Here is a 22,388-nt window from a genome sequence, read left to right on the forward strand (position 1 = left end):
CAAAAGGTATTCCGCGCAAAAAAAGCGAGCGTGTACATGCAAAACTGCAACGTATCAGACCTGCAGCGCTTGAAACCGTGCGGTCAGCTTAAAAGGGTGCCTTTCGGAAGCTTATCTGATTAGTGTTGATCTGTGCTCATGGTGGATACAAAACTCACTGTGGTGATTAGATGGAACTGAGATGTGCCAATATTAAGACACGTTTACGAATGGCACAACTTAACAATCTTTTAGCGAAAATAAAACTTAAGTCCAACCTCTGCTGAGCGTCATGCTCATGCAAGTAGAGCTTGCACACGAAAAATCATTTCCCAACCGGGACTACTAACAGATGCAAAACTAGCCAAGATGAGCAGTTTTTTTAAATAAAATTAAATGACCGTCGAGTGAAGTGACATGTTCACTTAGTGCTATAGAGGAAGAACATAGTTTACAAGAAATAACACAAGATCTGTGTTCTAATCTCCCATGTATTGGCTCCAAGTTGTTTTGCCATGTATTGCAGAGACCCATAGCAAAGGCCACTGTGAATGGAGAAAACACTGCCACTGGTAGATGTGAGTTCTCTGAAGAGAGTGAAGCTACAGAAAATTAGATATATATGCCCATAATGGCACAGGTCACCATATCTCCTATGAAAGAAAGTTCAGCCTGTTGCCTTATGACCTCACCTACTGAAGTGTTAGCCTTGAAAACAATGGCTGCAAATAATATAGAGAGACCATTATGTGAAGCTGAACTTCTCGATGTAAGCTATGATCAGACTAGAGAAAAGTGTGAATCTAATGAATGTGTTGCAGATGGGGCTCAAAAGACCAACGAAAGTGAGCTCTGTTCTAATAATGAGTCGCTGTTACCCTCTAGTTTAGCCAGCCACTCCAAGAAAAATGTATTTACTTCCCCCATAAATACTGTTTCTACTTACTTAGCAAATATTGTGCCAGCAATTGGTCCCACCAGTAGATTTGCTAATATTCATCATTTTTGTATAGCAGCCTTACAAGAAACATGACTCTAAGAACCATGCGATATTGACGTCCGCTGTACAATTCAAAGTCTAGCAACCAAGAGGCCTAGAGGTCGACCAAAAGGAGGCCTATTGATCTCCATTAGGCAACCTTGGACAGGATCTAATACTATTTGGTCAGCCACCATGGTATTGGCTGTGGCTGTAAACTGTAACTTGCCAAAGACTCCATCTCTGTTAATAGTTAACATATATAACCCACCTAATGGCACCTTTAATAAGGTCAATATTGCCACTGTTAGTAAGATTCTGGAAGAAAATGATCCTAAAACTCCTATGATCATACTTGGAGACCTGAATGCTAAGATAGTATACTCTAATTAACAGGCTGGAGAAAACCAAGACTCGGTCCTATCGAACATGGTCTCTCCAATACCTAAGTATTACCCTGGGCGAACCTGTTCGCTAGACAACGATTGTTTATGATGAATGGGAACTCTTGTTAGTGATTGTCATCGAAGCGCTACACGGGTAAGTGGACTTAGTTTGTCAACTATTGATTATATAGTTGTCAACGAAAGCGCCAACTCTGTGATGATAGATATGGCAGTGGGATGTCGTGAGGAAAGGGATCGCCTTCCTCTATATCTACTACTATTTTCTACCAAAGAGAAGGACTGCTATCAATTGAATGGCAACACAGGCATTAACAACACAGGGAATTGGATTACTTGGAACCCTACCAAATTATAAAAGGGCAAAACTGTAGCAGAATATGAGCTAACTAAATTTATAGAAGATATGGAATCGCTGACAATGGTGAAAACAAAACGATTCAAACATTTGAACAGATGGTGAGCAATATTAAAGCAGTTACTATTCAAAAACGTAAATATCTGAGTAACAGCGAGAGATGGAATCTTTGCCATGATAAGAATTATTTTGATGGTGCAATACACAAGTCTAAAAAACAAATGAAATCAATGATAAGAGATATAAATAACTATCTGCCACTACAAAAATAAGACTAGCTAAAAAGCAGCATCAACTATGGTTATGTCAGTATCAAGTTTCTAAAGCTAATGAGACCTGGTGGACTGTTGCTTCTTTTGCTAAAAATAATAATAACCAGGGCACTTTGGCTGTTATTAATGGCTCAAAGTTTAAACCCTACCAATAAACAGTGTAGCAGAACAGGAATGGATCTGCCATGCAAAAAAAGACACTGCGAGCACACGTAATAGAAGTTGAAACTGAATTTCCTAATGTGACAATGTGGTAGGGTGGTTACACCCTGGATAGTCTTATTAGATTGATAAAGAATCTACCTAGCTCTAGAGCTGTAGGTCCCGATGGCACCTGCAACGCGCTTGTTAGACTGTCTCCTGTGAAATGGGCTCAAGCGCTCAATATTCTATTTAAGTGGATAGGGAAACACGGCCAAATACCAAAAACATGGCGTGAAAGTGTAATTTTACCTATACACAAAAAAGGAAACTGGAAAGATCCAGGAAACTACAGGATGTTGGCAATGTTAGAGATCCCTGCCAACATTTTTGCAAAACCTCCCTTGATAGAACTAAATCAATGGATAGTAGCACATCATATTCTTCCAGCTAATCAATCAGGATTTCGGGCGAAATCTTCGAATACCCACAATATTGCCAATTTAGTTGCTTCAATTGAGTACTCATGGTATAGACGTACATTGCCGGTCTTTGCTGCATTTATAGATTTCAGTGAGGCTTTCGACACCAAAGTAAGAGAAAAACTGTGGATTAAGTTAATATCATGGGGAATACCTGCTGGGCTGCTATCCATGATTCAACTTCTATATACTAAAACGCCTGTGAGAGTGCGCCTAGATAGAGAAGGTAGACTAGCTGAGGCAATACCCACTTTGCGAGAAGTCAAACAAGGCTGCCTATTAGCGGCCACGTTATTTATCCTGTACCTAGCTGTCTTCTTAGCTGACCTCCATACAAGCTTATCTGATGATATTAAAATAGACAACCTGAAGTTAGGCTGACTGGGATACGCTGATGATCTTTTGCTGTTAGACTACACTCCTGAAGGATTTCAGACCAAATTGAATGCTTTGGAAAGGTTTGCAGTTGCAAAAGGTCTTAAAAAGTTGTCACATGTTTATTATATGCGGCAGAAATCTGGGGTAAAAATTTAAAAAAATAAACGAATAAGCTTGAGGCAAACATTTTAGGGATTGTATCCAGAATGCTGAAGTCGTTACCTTGTGAATATATGTTATTGGACTGTAATTCAATGCGTGCTAGTGTTTTTTTTTAGAATATAAAACTGCAATGTTATATGTTAAATTGAGCATTCTAGATAACAATACTATTATTGTTGAGTTGCTGAAAAGTTTTAACAAAATGGGAAACCAACTTGAGTTAAGGTTAATAGATTCAATATGAACTGTCTATCTTAGATGGGCCAAAGAACATTCTAATACATCGCAAGAACTTTCTCAAGTAAAGATCAAACTATTATAGAAAAGGTTGATAAATGAATTTGGAAAAGAACGGGACATGATCTACCGTGCAACTAAAGCCAATAACATAATATTTCTAGAATTTTGGTCGAATTATTTTTAGAAAACCCAAATATTAAGTTGCATTTCCAGATAGTAACACCATTAGGTGGTATCTTCTTTTCAAATTTAATATGTGTGATCCAATGGAAATAAAGGGAGCAACATGTGACATTATTAGGCAATCAAGATTATGTAGATTGTGTGGTATTCCTTCCATAAAATCTGCGATACATCTCATTTGTCATTGTGAGAGTCTAAATTTGTTAAGAACTAGATATTTGAAAGCATATCACAACACCACTAAAACTGAGAATATGTATGAAACATGGGATACTCTTTTACATGGAAGTGACATCAATCTTATTTTCCACTTGATGAAATACTATGCGCTCATTTTATCTATTTTAACAGAACTGTCTGTAGGTATTCTGTTTTTATAAAAATGTACTTTGATTATCTTGTTTTTAACCTTTGATGTTAAGCAATGAAATTGGAAATTTGTTGTTGTGCTTTTTATATGTAAAGCCTTTGTTGGCTGTGAACATATTAAATAAATAAATATAATCAGCGAGAGAAAGATGGAAGAAAATACATTGGTATCCCATTGGTTAGATGAAAAAAGGGCATTATACCTGGTGAATCCAAACCTAAATTACACCACGATTCCCCCTAAAACCAATGTAGGGTGATAAAATCATCCTGGGGCCAAAATAGGATTCTTAAAAAGGACCACATCCAAGGAGCCTTATGAGCAACCATCAGACCCTATCATGTTAGTGAGTAGGTCACAGAGGAAGGGGAATTCAGTAGAAGACCCTCTGACCAGTAACATAGATCAGTCATCTAAAAGAAGAAGGGAAAAAGTAAAAAAAAAGAAAAAGGGGCCCTGAAAAGGACATGCAGAATTCCCAAAAATGAATTTCTCTCTTAACATCTTCCATCACAGTTCTTTGTAACAGCCTTCATCACAGTCCTTCTCCTTGGCCAGAGCCCTTGGCCTTCATCCCAGACCACCTGTGTCGGGAGTCATTTATCAGTCCTTCTTCGTCATTGTGCTTCTCCATAGTCACAGTCCATGGTCACAGTCCTCTTTCATTAATCCGTCACAGTGCTTGTCCTTTGTGAGATCTACTTCATCGCAGTCCTTCCCCTTTGTCACAAGTCTTTCCTTTTTGGCACAGTCCCTTCACAGTCCGTGTCCCTTATCACATTCCATGTCCTTCTACTTTATCAGTTCTTCTTCATCACGGTTGCTCTCCTTCGCCAACCGTCCTTTTTCACAGTCCATTATAGATTCTCTCCTTCAACACAGCTCTTAATCAGTCTATCTCCTTCATCACCTTCCTTCTCCATTGTCACAGTCCTTCATCACAGCCCTTTTCTATCACAGTCCATCATAGTTCTTCTCATTCACGACTGTCCTCTTTTGTCACTGTGCTGCAGCTAAGTCCTTTCCTGACTGTCTCAATCAGTCTCTCTCTGACTGTCTCCCCCTCTATATCACTCAATATAGGTTTTCTTCTTTTCCACCTTGACATGTACTTGTTTGTCTTTGTGTGTGTGTGTCTCTCTCTGACTCACTTTCTCGTATGCTCCTCTCATCATCACTTGATTGTGTGGCAAACACCATTAAAATAGAACCAATGCAATATCACACTAGACATATAATGGATAAACTACAATCCATAAAAGCAGACACAACCACAGTAAGACACAAGCAAAACAAATTATACATTGGTCTTTGCCTTAGGAAGATCCGTAAATCAAGGGCTCATCTTTGTCAGCAGGTTGCAATGAGATACCAGCCACTATTTGCGCAAGCATCTTTTGTGTAGTCAATTAGCAGTATTGCATGGTCTCCTTACATGTTGTAATAATGCTTGCCTTAAAGATGGATAGGAACCCTTTCTGTCTCCATCTGCTATAATGCGCGTATACAAGTAAGAAGTGCAACACAGTCTCAACCGTCTTCTTATCAAATTGACAGAGTCCAGCACTAGGCTCCAGGCCCCATTTCTAAACAGCAAAAATAGCTTCATAGCCTCCTTTTGTATACTTGAGGCCAAATAAGACTTAATCCCCCATATATCCTTCTGTTTCAAATACCACAATAGCATGGGGCATTTATCTGGGTTACCTCACATTGCCACCCTTCCCACATTCCAAAATCTCTTGCTCACTTCCGTAAGGGCATCCCTAGTAATTGTAGTTGGAGACTCCTAAAGGGTTTCAAAGCCCAATGCATGAAAAGTCTTCTTCACAAAGGACAGCCACGTGATCTTCAAAAAAGCAAGCAAGCCGAAACTATGGCTTGTACACTCTGGCCCCGGTTTTATCCCATTGCTCAATCCAATATGCACCTAGTAAGAGGAAGATACAATCAGCGATAGGACTCATCTTGGTCTCTAGAAATAGGGTTCTGGTCAGAGATTCCTTCGATAATGAAAAGAGGCTTCTAAAGAATGATTCTCCGACTACAATCACTGTGGCACATGGTACACAGTCCCAATCTTCAGCAACAGACTTTCATGGATAGACCGGGCTGTGTAGGAGAATTACCCCAAAACATGCTCCTGAACTCCCAGGGAAACTGCTGGCACACTTGACACAATGTATTCCCAATCCTTTGCAAATGCAGTCCCAATCCATTTTAATATCAAAGTATACACAGGGTTGTCAAAGAAAGACCTTACCTCTAAACATTTGCATTTACACAAAAACTCCTGGACCATTTCGCTGGGCCTATCACCATTGACTTGGTTTTGCACTCATCAATGACTAGCTTCTTGCAAATTCAGTTACAAAAGGTGCCCAGTAGCTTATGCAAGGCTATGTTGTTACAAGTGAGTAGCAGGGCATTGCCCACAAATAGTTGTGATGTGACGTCCTAGCCTCCCAGCGTGGGCACATCCAGTTTCTGGCCAACCCAAAAGTGATCTAAACCCTTTCATAACAGGTTACGTGTGTCAGGAGCCGGCCCCTGCAGAAGGTTGCCCCTTCAGTTCTCCATTCAGGCCTTATCAGAGTCTTGGAATAACAAAACACTGTTGGGGGGAAGGGCCAAAGAGATGCAACCTCCACCTGATGCTCACAATTTTTTCACGCAACACAGAGTTTCTTCATGAGACTCGAGTCATAACTTCTCAACAATCAGTGGCCTACAGCTCACTAAATCTCCCTATTAGAATTCCTAACTATTCCTCACTCTGGTTATTTATCTATCCCTGGTTGGTGCTAGGAAAGGGGATAGAAGATGGGCTGACCCTACTTTTAGCTCACTACTTTACTACTATCGCTATACTTAAAACCCAAACACTTGGGGGAGTGTTTTATACTTTTTAGTGTATTAAAATTGCAGATTTTTTTCTGTACGTTTATAAATGATGATTTTATCTACCCGGGCTCTAAATGAATCGTGTCCTGAGAGTTCAGAGAATAACACTACCGGTTCCAGCAGGTTACGCTTCTATAGTCTAGCAGCTTTCTTCAGGACCAGAGCACAGCCTTAGGTTGTCTTCTCTCTAAAAACAGAAATGTGGTACAAAAAAGCACACAACCAACCGGCCGCAATTCAAATTTACCACAAAGACCAGGTAATATTAATGGAATGAATCCCTATGGCTTTTACACCATGGAATATACAAAACAGGCGGGATTCCAATATTTTACCCAATTCAGAGTCTCTGGGTCCGTCTTACATTTGGTGCTTGAGTCCCTACTTCGGCTGTATAAGAACATCAAGGAAATGGTGCACGACAACTCCTTCCAAATACCATGAATCAGCAAACAAATTCACAAATTGTTTATCGCAGCAACGAACAAAAAAAAAAGAAGAGCAGCAAGTCCGGTCAGATCAATGTCATCAATTTAAACAACGGCCTGGACACAACAATAGGCTTAGATTTATGTCTGGACTTAGAAGTGTTGAGCTTGACACCTAACAGCTCTTCTCCTCTTATTAACTGACACCTGGAAAGCAGTCTGATCTCAACATCTTACAATGCTCCAACTGACTTCCAAATACAAAGCACAGTGTTTTAACTATTGGACAACTCTTCCTCTCTGATTTCATTGAAGACTATGCGGAACACGCAACTCAAAACTAAAAGAAAGAAACTGCAACAATAAAAAAAGAAGACAAAGAAAATGGTGGCACAAAACATCAAAGGAAGGAAATCTTCCTTCAAGTTCTTGCAATCTCTGCCGATGGTGGAGGAATCAAATATTATAACCATACAGGAAACTCAAGGCTCCTCCTTACCAATGTTTTTTTTTTATTTGGTTATTTATATAACACACCTAACCCGGATGTATCTAGGTGCACGTTTACAGGTTCCAGTTAACTTACAAGAAGTTTCATTAAATGTAGCATGATAGATACATAATTTGAGCTAAGAGACATATTGTAATACATAGGCATACAAAGAGTTAACAGTAATGTTCACAATGTGACGCTTACATCTGTCTCTAGTTACTAGAAAAACAAAGATAAGGTGCTAACGCGATAGAGGAATGAAGATTTCAGTTGTGGTCCAGTGGCAAGGAAGCAACAACTATCAACCCTGTTCAAAGAGCCATGTTTTTAGTTTTTTTCGGAAGGCCCAGAAGGCTGGCTTGGTTCTTAGGTCTGCTGGCAAAGCATTCCAGAGTTTAGCGGCTAGTACTGGGAAACTCTTACCCCCCGCTTTTTCCGGTTTGTAGCTGGGTATAGTTAGTAGTAGGCTCTGGTAGGTCTGTTGGTTTGCTTGTTTGTGAACTTATTGTTTAGGTATTTGGGGGATTTGTTTGACAGGCACTTGTGGGTTAGTGAAAGAGTCCTAAAGACAATTCTATCCTTCACTGGTAGGCAGTGGGCATTTTGTCTGACAGGAGTGATGTGATTAGCTCTAGTGTCAGGAATAAGAGCTGGAACAGGAGAGGAGTGCTCAAATTTGCTTATTAAGGACCATGAGCATGAGAAGGCATAAGACTACAATTGCCAGCAGCACTTGGGAAAAGAACAAGTTCCTTCTTACCTTGTAACGATCTTTCGATGGGATGTTCCTCCGACGTATTCCTTATCTTAGATATCTCCTTCCAGCTTTGCTGGCCTCGAAAGAACGTTACAAGGTAAGAAGTAACTTGTTCTTCGAAGGGATTGTGTCCTCCGACGTATTCCTTATCTTAGATAGGCTCCCATAGCAGTATTCTGTTATTGGAGGTGGGAGTACTGACTTCATGCTTCCTTTTATTGATGAATAGAGTGCAATACTGCCCTTCCAAACCTAGTCTCTTGACTGGAGGAGGAATCCAAGTTGTAAAATCGTGTAAAGGTATGGACGGACGACCATGTGGCGGCCACACAAATGTCTTTAACCGGCACTCCTCTTTTGAGGGCCGATGAAGCTGCAATACCTCTGGTCGAATGAGCCCTAAGGTTTTGAGGGGGCTCTTTTCCCGCTAGTTTATAACATTCCAAAATGGCTAGAATGATCCATCTGGAAATGGTCTGCTTAGTTATCGGTAACCCCAGCTTGTGACCTGCGTAGCCTACAAACAGCTGGTCTGCCTGTCTTATCCTGGCCAGTCTACTGATGTAAAAACTTAAAGCCCTTCTAGGGTCCAGCCTGTGTAACCTCTCTTCCTCTTTCCCCGGATGAGGTGGAGGATAGAAAGATGGCAGTGTAATCTTCTGAGTGATATGGAATTCAGAAACCACCTTTGGGAGGAAATTAGGCTTCACTTGCAGGACAACTTTGTCTTTGTGAAATATTGTATGAGGGGGTTTACAAGAAAGAGCTTGTAACTCGCTCACCCTTCCAGCAGATGTAAGTGCTATTAATAAAACAGTTTTAAGGGTAAGAAATCTTAACGAACAAGAATGGAGTGGTTCGAAAGGTGTGCCCATCAGGAAAGTTAGGACTAAGTTTAAATCCCATAGGAGAACCTGGAATGGTCTTGGGGGATTAACCCCTTTAGAAACTGTATTACCAAGGGTAACTTGAAATAGGATGGTTCTTCCGCAGTGCGCTTAAAGATGGATAGCGCTGCGAGATAGCCCTTAATGGTGCCAACTTGAAGGCCTGAATTCGCCAAATAGAGTAGGAAGGACAAAACCATTGGTGTACCACATGAAAAGGGGTTGATATTCTTTTCTCTACACCAGCTGCAAAATCTGTTCCAACGGCAGCGGTATAAAGACTTTGTTGCTGGCCTCCTTGCCGAAAGCAACACCTCCATATCATCATCAGGGAGGTCCCAATCCTTGTACCACAGCCTTTCAGAAGCCAAGCGTGAAGGTTCACGGTTTTGGTGTCTGGATGGAGAACCTGACCTCCCTTCTTTGAGAGTAGGTTCTCTCTGAGTGGAAGTCGAATTGGAGGGCAGATGGACAAGTCTAGAAGGTCCGGGTACCACGTTCTCCTGGCCCAATCCGGGGCAATTAGGATTGTGGTTTTCCGGAATCTTCTCAACCTCCTAATCATTTGGGGAATGACAGGGACCGGTGGGAACGCGTACAGAAGCGGAAACTCCCAGTCCACTATGAACGCGTCTCTCAGAGCTCCTCTTGGGGGAAATTCCCTTGAGCAGAACAGATCGCACTTTCTGTTGACACTGGTGGCGAACAGATTCACCTGAGGGGTTCCCCAAAGGGCGAAGATCTCTTAAAGGACTTCCTGAGCTAGTTCCCACTCGTGGGAGACTGTGCTCTGCCTGCTCAGAGCGTCCGCTGTCAAGTTCTTCTCTCCGGCTAGGTGAACTGCCGATAGAGAGATTCCTTCTTGGATTGCCCAAAACCAGAGCTGCATCACCTCTCTGCACAGGGGTAGTGATCCTACGCCTCCTCTTTTGTTGAGGTAATGCATGGCCACTGTGTTGTCCGTCATTATCAGGACATTCTTCCCTTGTACAGCTGGCAGGAACACCTTCAGCGCAAGTCTGATGGCCCTCAGCTCTAACAGGTTGATATGTAGTCTGGACTCCGATGGAGACCAACGACCGCTGATGGTCAAGTCGTTGGCGTGTGTTCCCCACTCCGTGAGTGAAGCATCCGTGACTACCGTTATCTCCGGCCAGGGTTGCCAAAACTGTTCTCGAGCCACCCTGTCGGGAACCTGAAGAAGATCTGTCATTCTTCCTGAGAATTGTGACCACTGAGTCCTCAGTGCCCACTGGAGGGATCTCATTCTCAGGCGAGCCTCTGGCACTAGGAAAATGCAGGATGCCATGAGGCCTAGGAACCTCAAAAAGTCGAAGGCTGGGAGACTTTGGGCATTTTGGAACTTGGTAACCATCTGTAGAATATCTTGAGCCCTCACCTCTGGTGGTGAGGCTTTTCCCAGAGAAGTCTCCAGGATTCCTCCAATGAACAGGAGTCTCTGCGATGGTATCATTTGTGACTTCTTTAAATTGAGGGAGAAGCCCAGTCTGTGAAGGGAGTGGCAAACGTGATTTAGCTGGATCTGAACTTGTTCTGAAGATACAGCCCTGATCAACCAATCGTCCAGGTAGGGGTAGACGTGAATCCCTTCCCTCCTTAGACTTGCCGCCACTACCGACATTAACTTGGTGAAGACCCTCGGGGCGGAGGTCAGCCCAAATGGCAGCACTCGAAATTGATAATGAGAGTTGCCAATCGCGAACCTCAGGTATTTCCTGTGTTTGAGATGAATAGGCACATGGAAATAAGCGTCCTGAAGGTCCAGAGATACCAACCAGTCCTGGAACTGAAGGGCCTGAAGGATCTGAGAAAGAGTTACCATCTTGAATTTGTCTTTCCTGAGGAATTTGTTCAATTCTCGCAAATCCAAGATGGGTCTCAGTCCTCCGTCTTTCTTTGGAATGAGAAAGTAGGGGGAGTACCAGCCCTTGTTCCTCTCCGCTACAGGTACCGGTTCTATGGCACCTTTCTCTAGCAGGTCTAAAATTTCCTGCAAGAGGAGCGGATCTGGAGCTTTCTGAGAGCTGATCCCCGGTGGATGACTCTGAGGTATGCGTAGGAAAGGCAGGCAGTAACCTTGGGCAACTGTTTCCAATGCCCAAGCATCTGACGTGATAGCCTGCCATTCCGCCAGATGTTGAGTTAACCTGCCTCCTACAGGTGTCCTTTGAGGGAAGTCCTCAGAGTGGTGTTGGGGCGGCTGATGCAGATGCCGATGGTAAAGAGGCACCTGCTGTTGCTGCAGCTTTTGAATATCTACCCCGTCCACCTCGGGTAGTTCTTCTTTGTCCCCTTTGAGCCGGCCGTCCTCTACCTCTTCCGAATGTGGAGTAGAAGCGAAAGGACTTGCCCCTCGCAGAGGTTCCTGTGGGACGAAAAGGTGTCTGACGGATTGCAGCGCCTAGGGATTTTGCTGCTGCTTTTGATGTTTGCAGTTTTTCTATACTGTCCTCCGCCTTTTTCCCAAACAAAGAAGAGCCATCGAATGGCATTTCAAGAGCCTGGCTTGCACATCTGGGGCAAAAGCAGACTTTCTCAACCAAGCGAATCTCCTGGTTGTTGTACTTTCCGCCATTGCTCTGCTGATACTGTCAGCCGAATCAATGCCCATCTGGAGGGATTCGCACATAGCGTCTTTACCGCCCTGTATGATATTTAGGAACGCCTCCCTTTCTTCTCCCTCCGGGATGCAGTCAGCCGCTGTAGAAGCACACTCCCAAAGTGTATGGCTGAATCTAGCAAGGGTGCAAGTAGCATTAACAGATTTTAACGCCATGCTACATGCCGAAAAAACTTTATTTGCCATAGCATCATATTTCTTATCGTCCCTGTCCTGTGGGACAGTAGGATAAGCAGTCTTGACGTCAGTAGAAGATGCTGCCTGTACCCCCAGACTTTCTGGGGATGGGTGTTTTGACAAAGACTCCGGGTCTGCAGAAGATACCCTGTATTTAGTAGACAGTTTTTTATTTACTGCCGGGACGACATCTGGGGTTTCCCAATTCGTCATTATTTTCCTCTGAAGAGCTTTATGAAAGGGCACTACAGGATCCTCCTGTGGACCTTTGTCAAGAATATCCGTGAGGTCATCTTGTTGAAAAGCCTGTGAAGGTGTTGACCACCCCATAAATTCTGTGATCCTGGCCATTAAGGCTCTATAGGGGGTTTCAGCATGCTCCCCCGGGTCTGGCCTAGTGAACTCCACCTCAGGGGAAGTGTCTAACCCACTTGCCTCATGTAAGGAATCATGGAGATCCTTTAACCTGCGTTCTTCTGAGGATAACTCCTCTTGAACTGGGGTTGCAGGACCCTGCAACTCAAATGTGTCTTCTTGTTCAGATAGTTCTCCCTCTTCCATAATTGAGGACATAGTTCTCAATTGTTCTGAACTCACAAAGGGTGTGAAACCCATCTCCAAGGCAGAGGGTGCCAAATTTGTCGTAATCAGCCTCGAAAACGTCGATGTCGTCGACGCCGAAGGCTTCGGGCTTGGCGTCGAAAACAAAGGCGGAGGCCTCGAGGTCCTCAATAGAATTGGGATTCTGCTCGAGGAAGTCGACAATCTCGACGCCATCGTCATCGAGGACCTGGGGATAGCCACTGGGTGCGTCGTAACCATGACTTTCCTTGGCGTCGAAGCCGGTGTCGAAGATGGCATCGAGTCGACGGACCCGTGTGTCGAAGGTCCCTTCGACAACGGCGTCGAAGACACAGACCTCGGCATCGACAGACCCTTCGAAGAAGGTTTCGAGGTCATAGCTTTACTCGAGGGTTCGTGACACGCTCGAGAAGCTTCCTTCGCCGGGTACTGCGACTCGCAGCGTTTTTGACCTTCGGGTCTTTCGACCAGAGCATCGCTCTCGGCAGTCTTCGAGGGGGTCGAGGCCGCTTTCTCGAAGACGCTCATCATATTTTTGCGGAATTCCTCCCATTCAGCCCGGGAACTATGTTTCGTGGGGCAAGGGATTCTCTTAGAAGAAACAGAGGAAGAGGAGGACGGAGAAGGGGATCTTCGACGTCTCCTCTTCGAGTGCTTCGATCTCGAGGAGTGATGGGACCCACTCCGAGACCTGGAGCACGAATGGTGACGAGGAGACGAATGTCTCGACTTCGTCGAGGAAGAAGAAGCTTTTGAAGTCTTACCTTTCTCCAGCTTCCCCCTATGCTCCTTCAGGGCCTTAGCTGTCATGGACATACAGTCCTCGCACTCCGAACAATGGTGTTCAGCTCCCAAACACCACAGACAAACTCTGTGAGGGTCAGTCAGCGACATCTTTTTCCCACAATCTCTGCATTTTTTGAAGCCGGACCGAGGGGTCGTCGGTTCCGACGAGGAAGCCATCGAGTACGGATCGAATATCTCGAGGTAAATAGGATAAATTGTCTACGAAACTGAGCAACGATATTCCGAGGCACTGAGTAAGCGTGGAAAAACGGAACTGAGCAACGGACGCTGCGCGCGGCCTTTATAGGCAGGATGACGTTGACGTCGATACGACGGCTGTCGAGGGACATCGACTCGGCGGACGTCGACGCGCAGCGCCCTCCAGAGAAAAATTTTCCAAGGCCAGCAAAACTGGAAGGAGATATCTAAGATAAGGAATATGTCGGAGGACACAATCCCTTCGAATGTGTAGTTTAGATATGCGTGCGTTGCCAGCTGCGGTTGATTGAGGACATCTTATTAGCATGCAACAGCGCGTGGCAGGTGTGGCTTATTCGTATCATGGTGCGCCTGGAGTTGGAGCAGGAAGGAGGGTTTCGTGAGCTTCATAGAATGCTGAATGTTTGATTCCCCCGTCGGACTGCAGCTCGGAAGGGGAGGTGGAGGACGGGCTGCTTGATTGCTGTGCAAGGCTTCGTCCGGGATGTCCCGTGGGGCTTCTCAGACCGAAGATAAATACCGGAGGGACTGAGGGGTGGGGTTGTGTGCACCCTGAACGGTTATGTGGAAAAAAACAAGGACTCAAATCTCTTATATGTTCTAGAGTGATTACTGCACAACGTTATTAGCAACCAGGAAGAGGCACATGGCTACCATTCCGATCTCAGTGCGCTCATGCGTAATCAAGCAATCCGCTTACTACATGAATATATATAATCTTTAAACCCATGGGTGCATCCAGGCAACGTTAACTAGTGCTGCAAACTAGTTAGGACTTTATGATTGTTTTGTGTTCTCTATGTGTTGCTGACGCTTGCCCAAAGGGCCATGTGTTTTGTCTATCATATGTGGGGAAAGATTCCCATTTGTTTGTGTTCATCATGCTTTTTTGCATTAAGTGTACCGTATATGTTGGGTAATGACCTGGCATACGTATTAAGGTGTGTTTAAGTTGGTACTGGCAGGAAGTAGGGCATGGTGTATGTTCATATCATGGTTATTAGTGTTATGGTTACAACAAGATGAGCACAACACGTTAGGCAAAGGTCTAGATGGGTAGGATTTTCCCTGTGCGTCCCCTTCCCTATCCAACCTATTTGTTGCCTTAACCTCTATCCGGTGTTCCTAATTACCCCTACCCTATCCATAACCTCTCCACCCTATCCACAACCTCTCCCTAACTCCTCTTCCCCCCCATTGGCTGCCACGTGGTGACCTGTGTAATATCTATCAAGTGCCTGTGCCAACACGGTGGGCGGGTCGAATTCATTCGGCTTCTGTGGTTCGGAGGAGAGTGTCGATCTCTTCCCCATTATTGAGTGTGTTGAACATCTAGGGATGTTTAATGCCGCTCTTAAGGCATTGTTCTGTAGTTTTTTTTAGATTACCACTGTTAGTCCCAATATATGGGGCATTGCAGTAGTCCAATCTAGATAATATAAGTGCTCTGGCCAAGGTAATACAGCTTTCGGTGGAGAGGAACAAACGACCTGCAGGTGGTGATAGGTTTAGCAGTGTAGGCCACCGCAGATGCTGTTGCATTGATTTGTTTGGTAAGAGAGGGTTGAGTCAAGATAAATCCCTAAAGTTTTGACTTCTTTTGACACTTTATGTTGATGTTACCAATGACAAAGGATTTTAACTGTTCTGGTAGTTTGTTTAGTCGATTTTGGGAACTGATCAGAAGTATCTCAGTTTTATCGTCATTTAGACAGAGGCCATTAATGGCCATCCATGCCTGAATGATTTGATAAATTTAATTCTTGAGTTTGGAGTCAGTGTCATAAGTGTGTGTGATGGGAATGAGGATTTGGGTGTCATCTGCATAGTTAGTGTAGGTGACACCCAAATTGTCAAGGTTGTCTAATAAAGGCTTGGTAAAAATATTATACATGGTAGGGGAGACACAGGATCCCTGTGGCTAACCATCTACTTCAAGTTGAGCACGCAGTAGTCCTTGGAATGGGGAATAAACAAATCAACACAAAATCACTTCTTTGTTAACATCATCCTCTCAGGCTAGAGAAACTCAAAGATTTGCTTACTGTCATCACCAACAGTGCGTCATGAAGACGCTACTTGTGAAAACAACGTACCAAGTGCACAAGAGGCAGAGGCCGCTGCTATAGAACACAATGGCCATGTTTCACTAAAAGACTCGTCGACGTTGAAAGATACTTGTCTTTCTATAAATAATAAGACACTGAATAAAGACACAATATCATTGAACAGGCCAGTTACTAAATCAATCAAATGGGTAAACAACTCAGATCAACAGTGTTCTGATCATGAACAGGAGCAAAATCCTGGAACAGTTTCAAGCGATACCAGCTTTGCAGTCTCCATGCTCCAATGGTATAGATTATGTTGAGTTTTTTTAAAAACAGACAGTGACCGGCTTGTATGCCACTTTTATTCCATCCTGGTTACTAAACTCATTTCTGAAGAGCATGATACTCCAAAATCTCTAGGTTTTGACATATATGACGTCAATAATACAGAAGAAGCAGGGAGCTTTTTATCGGTACCCAACAAGAGGACAATGCTAACAAATCAAAGCCAACCACAAGACAGAACTGTGTTGGCAGACTCCCAGAGTGTTAACTCAACAACAGCCACTAACCAAGTCGGGTCAGGACTGGTCATGGCGGGAGGTTGCCTTCAAGATGTTTGCAAGCTCACGACCAGCTAAACAACATCTTTAACCCCCATAATCTTTCAATAATCTGCTGGAATATCTGTGGGTACAGCAATTTAGACAAGCCCATGAATCAAAAACTTTTTCCACGATAAACAAGTTCTACTTTTTCAGAAAACCATGGCTGTATCCCACTTTGAACTAGAAGGGTTTCATACTTTCACCAAACCAGCTACTAGAGGCCCGAAAGGTGGAGCCTCCGGAGGCCTTGCTTTCACTATTGACCTGGGTCTGAAGGCCAAATACGAAGAAATATACACAAACCTTGACGGCTTATTAGCCGCAGCCCTTTCACTAGAACATTTAAACTTAGACATACTGGTTATTTATCTTTATTGGAACCCACACAGGATGTCAAGTTACCTAGTGCAAGAAGGGCTGGGCAACTTAATTACCTAGTGGCTGGACTTGGTCTACCCTCCAAAAAACATCATCATAGTTGTAGATCTTAATGCATGCTGTGCCCAGGGGGCCACATTAAACAACAAACAAGTGACACCCATGGGTCCTGCAGCGGGTATTCGCGCACATGGTCAACAATGGGACTCTTTCATGCAAAACTGGGGCCTACAGCAGGCCTTACCCAGGTAAAGATCGGAGGAAGGGGAGGTGGCGACCTGGAGCAGAGGCCCCTCAGCTTCCTGGATTGATTACATCTACATGTCCATTTATTTATATTCACTATTCGGATCCCTAGTTATCCACAATCTTGGATTTAGTGACCATTCTATTTTAGAGCTCAATATGGACATGCTCATGAAGGAAAATACCACCTCCCTTTTCATGGCTCCACTTTCTGTGGACAGGGGCGGGCTAACTGTGAAGTGGAACTTTTTGACCTGTTGCGAGGGTACGACGTACTTTCGTCGCGGGATGTATTTTCGCAGGCTTTTTAACTGCGATTTTTTTGGGGGGTTGGAAAATATATATATTCGGTGTGGGTGTTCGGGGATATATAAAAAATTAAAGGGGGTGAGGGTTTGGGGGGGAACCCCCCAAAAATAAAAAAATAAAAACATTTGATGAGTTTTTTCATAAAAAAATCCACTGTAAAAAAGCCTGCGAAAAAACATCCCACGATGAAATGACATGGAACCCTCGCGAGTACCTAACAATTCAGTCAAAAGCAAAGAGTTTAATGGAGCAACGAGGAGGCAACAGCTTGAGTCTCTTTAAGAACTACAGATTTAACATCACAATCTTGCAACATTTAAAATTACTGACAGAGAGGGGAAAACTACAACGTTTAAAGCTACCCTCACATGTTCATGATACTCGAATTGTTGAGGCTAAGAAACTTAGATCTCTTTAAGAACTACAGATTTAACATCACAATCTTGCAACATTTAAAATTACTGACAGAGAGGGGAAAACTACAACGTTTAAAGCTACCCTCACATGTTCATGATACTCGAATTGTTGAGGCTAAGAAACTTAGATCAGAGACCTACAGGAACTTCAGAAAGCTCATCTTATAACAGAACTCTAAAGATCAAAAAAGGGACAAATTCTTCAAGGATATAAGAACACTGAAGAATCAAAAGATTCAACTCCACATTAAGGACAACCAAATCACTTTGGAGTAGTTAAAACATTCTAATACTTCTCAGTTTTGGGATATGGCTGGGAGACATCAACATTTAGCCAAATCGATCATCCCTTGGACAATATTAGAAAGTACTTGGCTAAACTATTACTTCAGCAAATTTACTGTTCCTAAAAGGGCAGTCAGAGAGGACTCTCAATTGACAGGACCCTTGCCTGCTTTGGGCTACTTCGAAGGCCAAGGCATCTAGAGCACCGGGACAGGATAGCCTAACACCCGTCTTGAAAAGTAATCCTCAGGACTGGGTCAGTCCATTGGAGTCACTATTTTCATCTCTCTTTTCTACTCACCTTTTTCCTCCTTCCTTGCATGAATCAATCATAATTCGATTTTCAAAAAGGGCCCTACCACTCACCCGAACAACTATAGGCCAATAGCGCTCGTAGACGTAGCCAGCAAAATATTTTCTTCTTTGCTCCTTCGCGATCTCAGTCATTGGCTGACGCATCTGGGAGCGCTAAATAGTTTCCAGGTGGGCTTTAGAGCGGGCATGGGAACAGCCCTAAATGCCACAGTTATGGGACGTCTGCTGGAATCTGTGAAAAAGAGGGCCAATGGTACTATCGATATGGCCTCACTCGATATGAGTAGCGCATTTGATAGAGTACACAGAACCCGATTATGGAACACATTTCTAGAATGGTCAGTTCCACTTAAACTGGTTTAACTAATGGCAATTCTACACAGGAATACAACAATCAAGGTCAGGTTGACGAAAGAGGGTAGTGTGTCAGGTCAAGTACAGACCTTTGTGAGCCTTAGACAGGGTTGTGTCTGGGATCCTACCCTCTTCAACCTCTACATTAGTGACCTGGAAAATTGTGATCAGAGGCTACAACTTTCTCAGTTATCCTAGGCCACGTAAAGCTAAATTCCTTGACATTTGCCGATGACAAAACCCCTTTGGGTCTCCAAAGAAAGTTAAATCTATTCTTCATCAATGGGGAAAAATCCAAGGTTGTTATTTTCTGTAACAAAACTAACTAAACCTAAAGTGGTGCACTGGAAGATGGGGGAATGCACTCCAGCAAGGGTTTTATCAATTTGTTATCTGGGTAACAACTTAACAAATATCCGTTCTCTGTTAGTCTACAAGAACGATCTCAGAGAGAAATCTAGACCATTGATTTGTCAGATGAAAAGGATCAAGTGTAAGCTCTGCAAATTCACCCTCCTTCCTTTAATCAAATACTATCTAGCTAAACTGGAGCCTTCAATGCTTTATGGTTTAGACATGACCACTGTGGACATAGGTCTATATTTAAACATTGTCAACTGTCAGGCATAGGTACCTGGGCCTACTGCCCTATCTTCGCCAGAGTTCCTCAACGGCAGTGCGCAGCCTAATCCTTAGACTATGTACCAATCAACTACCATTCCTGGTCGTTGTGGGACCCACCGTAAAATTCCACTGACACAAAGAGTGTGCTGAATATGCAATGCACTGTGTGCCCTTGAGACCCCAAACATGTTTTCACAGAATGTAAACGCTTGGGCGATACATATATGACCACACTCGGTGGATATGTTCACAACTATGACACTATAAAAAGTGATTTGTTTTGGACATATTGCCTCAACTGCTGCCTACATGCTACTGAAGAACCCTAGTACCAGGGAGCACTGCCCAAGACGTAAAGGAAAGATCATGAAAGCATCTGTCAAGTACTTCGCAGGGGCTTGGTAAAAACACCCACAGCGTGCCGCAAACCCAAAGGCACTCCCTTTGGCAATGCTGGATTCAAAATCTGATATTTCATGATACGAATTAAACTAGCCAAAGTTGAGGTACCATGAAGCCGGTGAGGTTTTCCTAATTCCCCAAAAACCTATGCTTTGCAGCATCAAGTACCCTGATAATCTGGGAAAAACTCTTGCTTCACTCAAACCTAACTACAAATGACCACATTCTCCCATTCTCCATTGAGAAAAACATCAAAGGGGAATCGCTCACACCATTTCACCTCATCTGTGCATTCCTGTGAGAAACCTGAAGGTGTATCCTGTATCCCTGACTAGTCCCGGGGATCTGTCATCCAGGTGGCTAGGACATGCCATCGCTATTGGATCTAGTTCCTAGGGGTGGACTAGTGAGGGAGGATCACCTGCAAGGTGGGGGTTCCTTCAGGAGTGGGAGTGGGAGTGGGAGACCGACTGGCGAGACGTAGTATCCCCCTTCTTCTTTCAAGACCTTTTCCCCAGCCAACGATATTCCAAAACACTGTCCCCCCCTTTTCAACATGAACACTTTTGCACAACACAAAAGACAACGGACTAAATCCAGGCCGTTTACCCGACGTTTACCTGATGTGTCCCAAAAGCAGGGTCAAGCAAAGTCAGGCAATTGACCAGAATCACACACACCTGGCTTGACCTCCTTGCTTTGCGTGGCCGCGTTACTGCTGTTTAAAAAGTGTTTTAAGGAAAGGGGAGCCCGCTCCACAGCATTCCTCTCCAGACGAGGGCATGGAATGAGCAGCTCTGTGCCCCTGGCCAGGCGCGCCTCACCCGTGTTCGAGTCAGAGGGGCGCCACCTGCCCGCTGGATCAATTTTGTTCCACGAACTGCTGGATATAGGGCGTGAGTCGTGCCCGCGGGAAATTAGAACCTCTCCCTCCCACCTGCAGTTTGTTGCGGTGCCGTCTTGTTCCAAAGTGTCCTCGGGCGGAATGCTGGTCGGTCGGTGCGGCAAGGGCCTGCCACCGATCGAGTGTGGGCAAGGTCTCCTCGCTGGTGCGAGGTGGTGCTTCGCGTGGGACCTGGCCGGTCACGCAGCAAGGCTTCACTTGAGGCTGCTGGAGAGGGCACCAGGTCCAGATGCTGGGCACCTGCTCAGGCAGAAGCTCTCCGACAATGTAGCGCGCAGTGCTCCTCCTCTCTGCCGTCACCCAGCGCTCTACTTGCAGGAGTCCCTCTTCTCAGAGGCGCGGATCCCGTCTCCACTATCACCTAAAACTCGCTGACGATGTGTTCCGTCTAACGGATCAGCCGATCCGTAGTATGTCCACAATTGTGATGAGGAGAGGGGGTTGCAGGGCACGCGCTACCTCAGTACTGCGCCATGGGAACGATTTGAGACCCGTCGTGGGCCTCCCTGTCTTGACGAACCTCGCAGTCCAACGTGGAGGCTGGAAGCACTTTCACTTTCGGTTCCCACTTCTGAAGTCATTTCTAGCGTATTCCTGAGTGGAATGTTCTCGCTCTTTCTCGCCAGACCTGGCGGGGGGGGGGTTCACCCACCTCGTGGGCTAACAATCTCTGTGTTGGGGGGTCCTAAGGCGGGGCTCAGAACCTCGAGGGACCTTCGATTCAGGAGCTCACGTGGAAGCCAGCTTCATCCATGCGCCCCCTAGTGGCCAGTTCACTGTTTTTTTTATAGCCCTGCCATTCCTGCCTATAAGCTTCCTAAACTCCCATTGGTTACCAGAGCTAGCCGCTTTCCTGAGTCAACCTCTGCCTAGTCCAAACTCCTTCCATCTCCTTCTCTTTAGGGCTGGGTCTTCCCCGGGAAGTGATCATTATGTTTTTTTAGCCCGACCACTTTTCCATCCATCATCTTTTCCATGCAGACACTTTCCCTGCTGGATAATGCAAGTCCTTATCGACATGGGTTTGTGGAGGGATCATTGGAGTCCCCTTGTGCTGAACTGACCCCTGCCGATTCCTTCTGCCCCACTGAAGCTAGTCTGGTGTGTGTGTGGGGTAGGTGCTTTGCCTCCCATTCAGTTCTTGAATGGGGTAGTGTAGTCCATTTGCATTTAGGTAACCAGAATGTTCTCCTCTTCCAGGCCAGGTCTTATCCGTTTGCAGATGGTGCATTGTGGTACTTATCGTTTTTCTCTGCACTGTGCCGCTACCCGGGACCCATTCTCCCTCCCTGGGGTCTGAGGTGCCTGGTACATGCTGGTCGCTGTAGTCTTGCGGGACCTTATGAAAGAGTAGAAAAAGAAAGTGGCCAGGACAGAGGCGGATAGGCACCAGGACAGAGGCACCAATGTAAATGCTCAGCTCCAAGCATACCAGGGAGCTGGGGACAGGGGTCCCCCTCAACTCCCTCACACCACATATGGGGTAGGTCTGTCTCTGGCAGTGTCCCAGTAGGCCACCTACTCCAGGTTAAGAGGGGTCATTCTGCCCCACCTCTCCCCACGATAGACAGGCTCAAGACCAGGACCTTGTCCCAGTAGCTATAGATAACCCAAGTCCCACACAGACTACGATAAACAGTTGAAATCCCTACACTGGTGTCAGGTGTTCTGCTC

General features: G+C 44.7%; 1 protein-coding gene across 2 annotated transcripts in view; it reads right to left on the reverse strand.

The window, feature by feature from the left end:
• Positions 1 to 22,388, reverse strand: part of GRIPAP1 (GRIP1 associated protein 1) — a 1,613,923-nt gene that overhangs the window by 1,252,460 nt on the left and 339,075 nt on the right. The window lies entirely within an intron of this gene.

The sequence above is a fragment of the Ambystoma mexicanum genome, chromosome 2p, assembly GCF_040938575.1.
Source record: "Ambystoma mexicanum isolate Mex_15411 chromosome 2p, UKY_AmexF1_1, whole genome shotgun sequence".
NCBI classification, from domain to species: Eukaryota; Metazoa; Chordata; class Amphibia; order Caudata; family Ambystomatidae; genus Ambystoma; species Ambystoma mexicanum.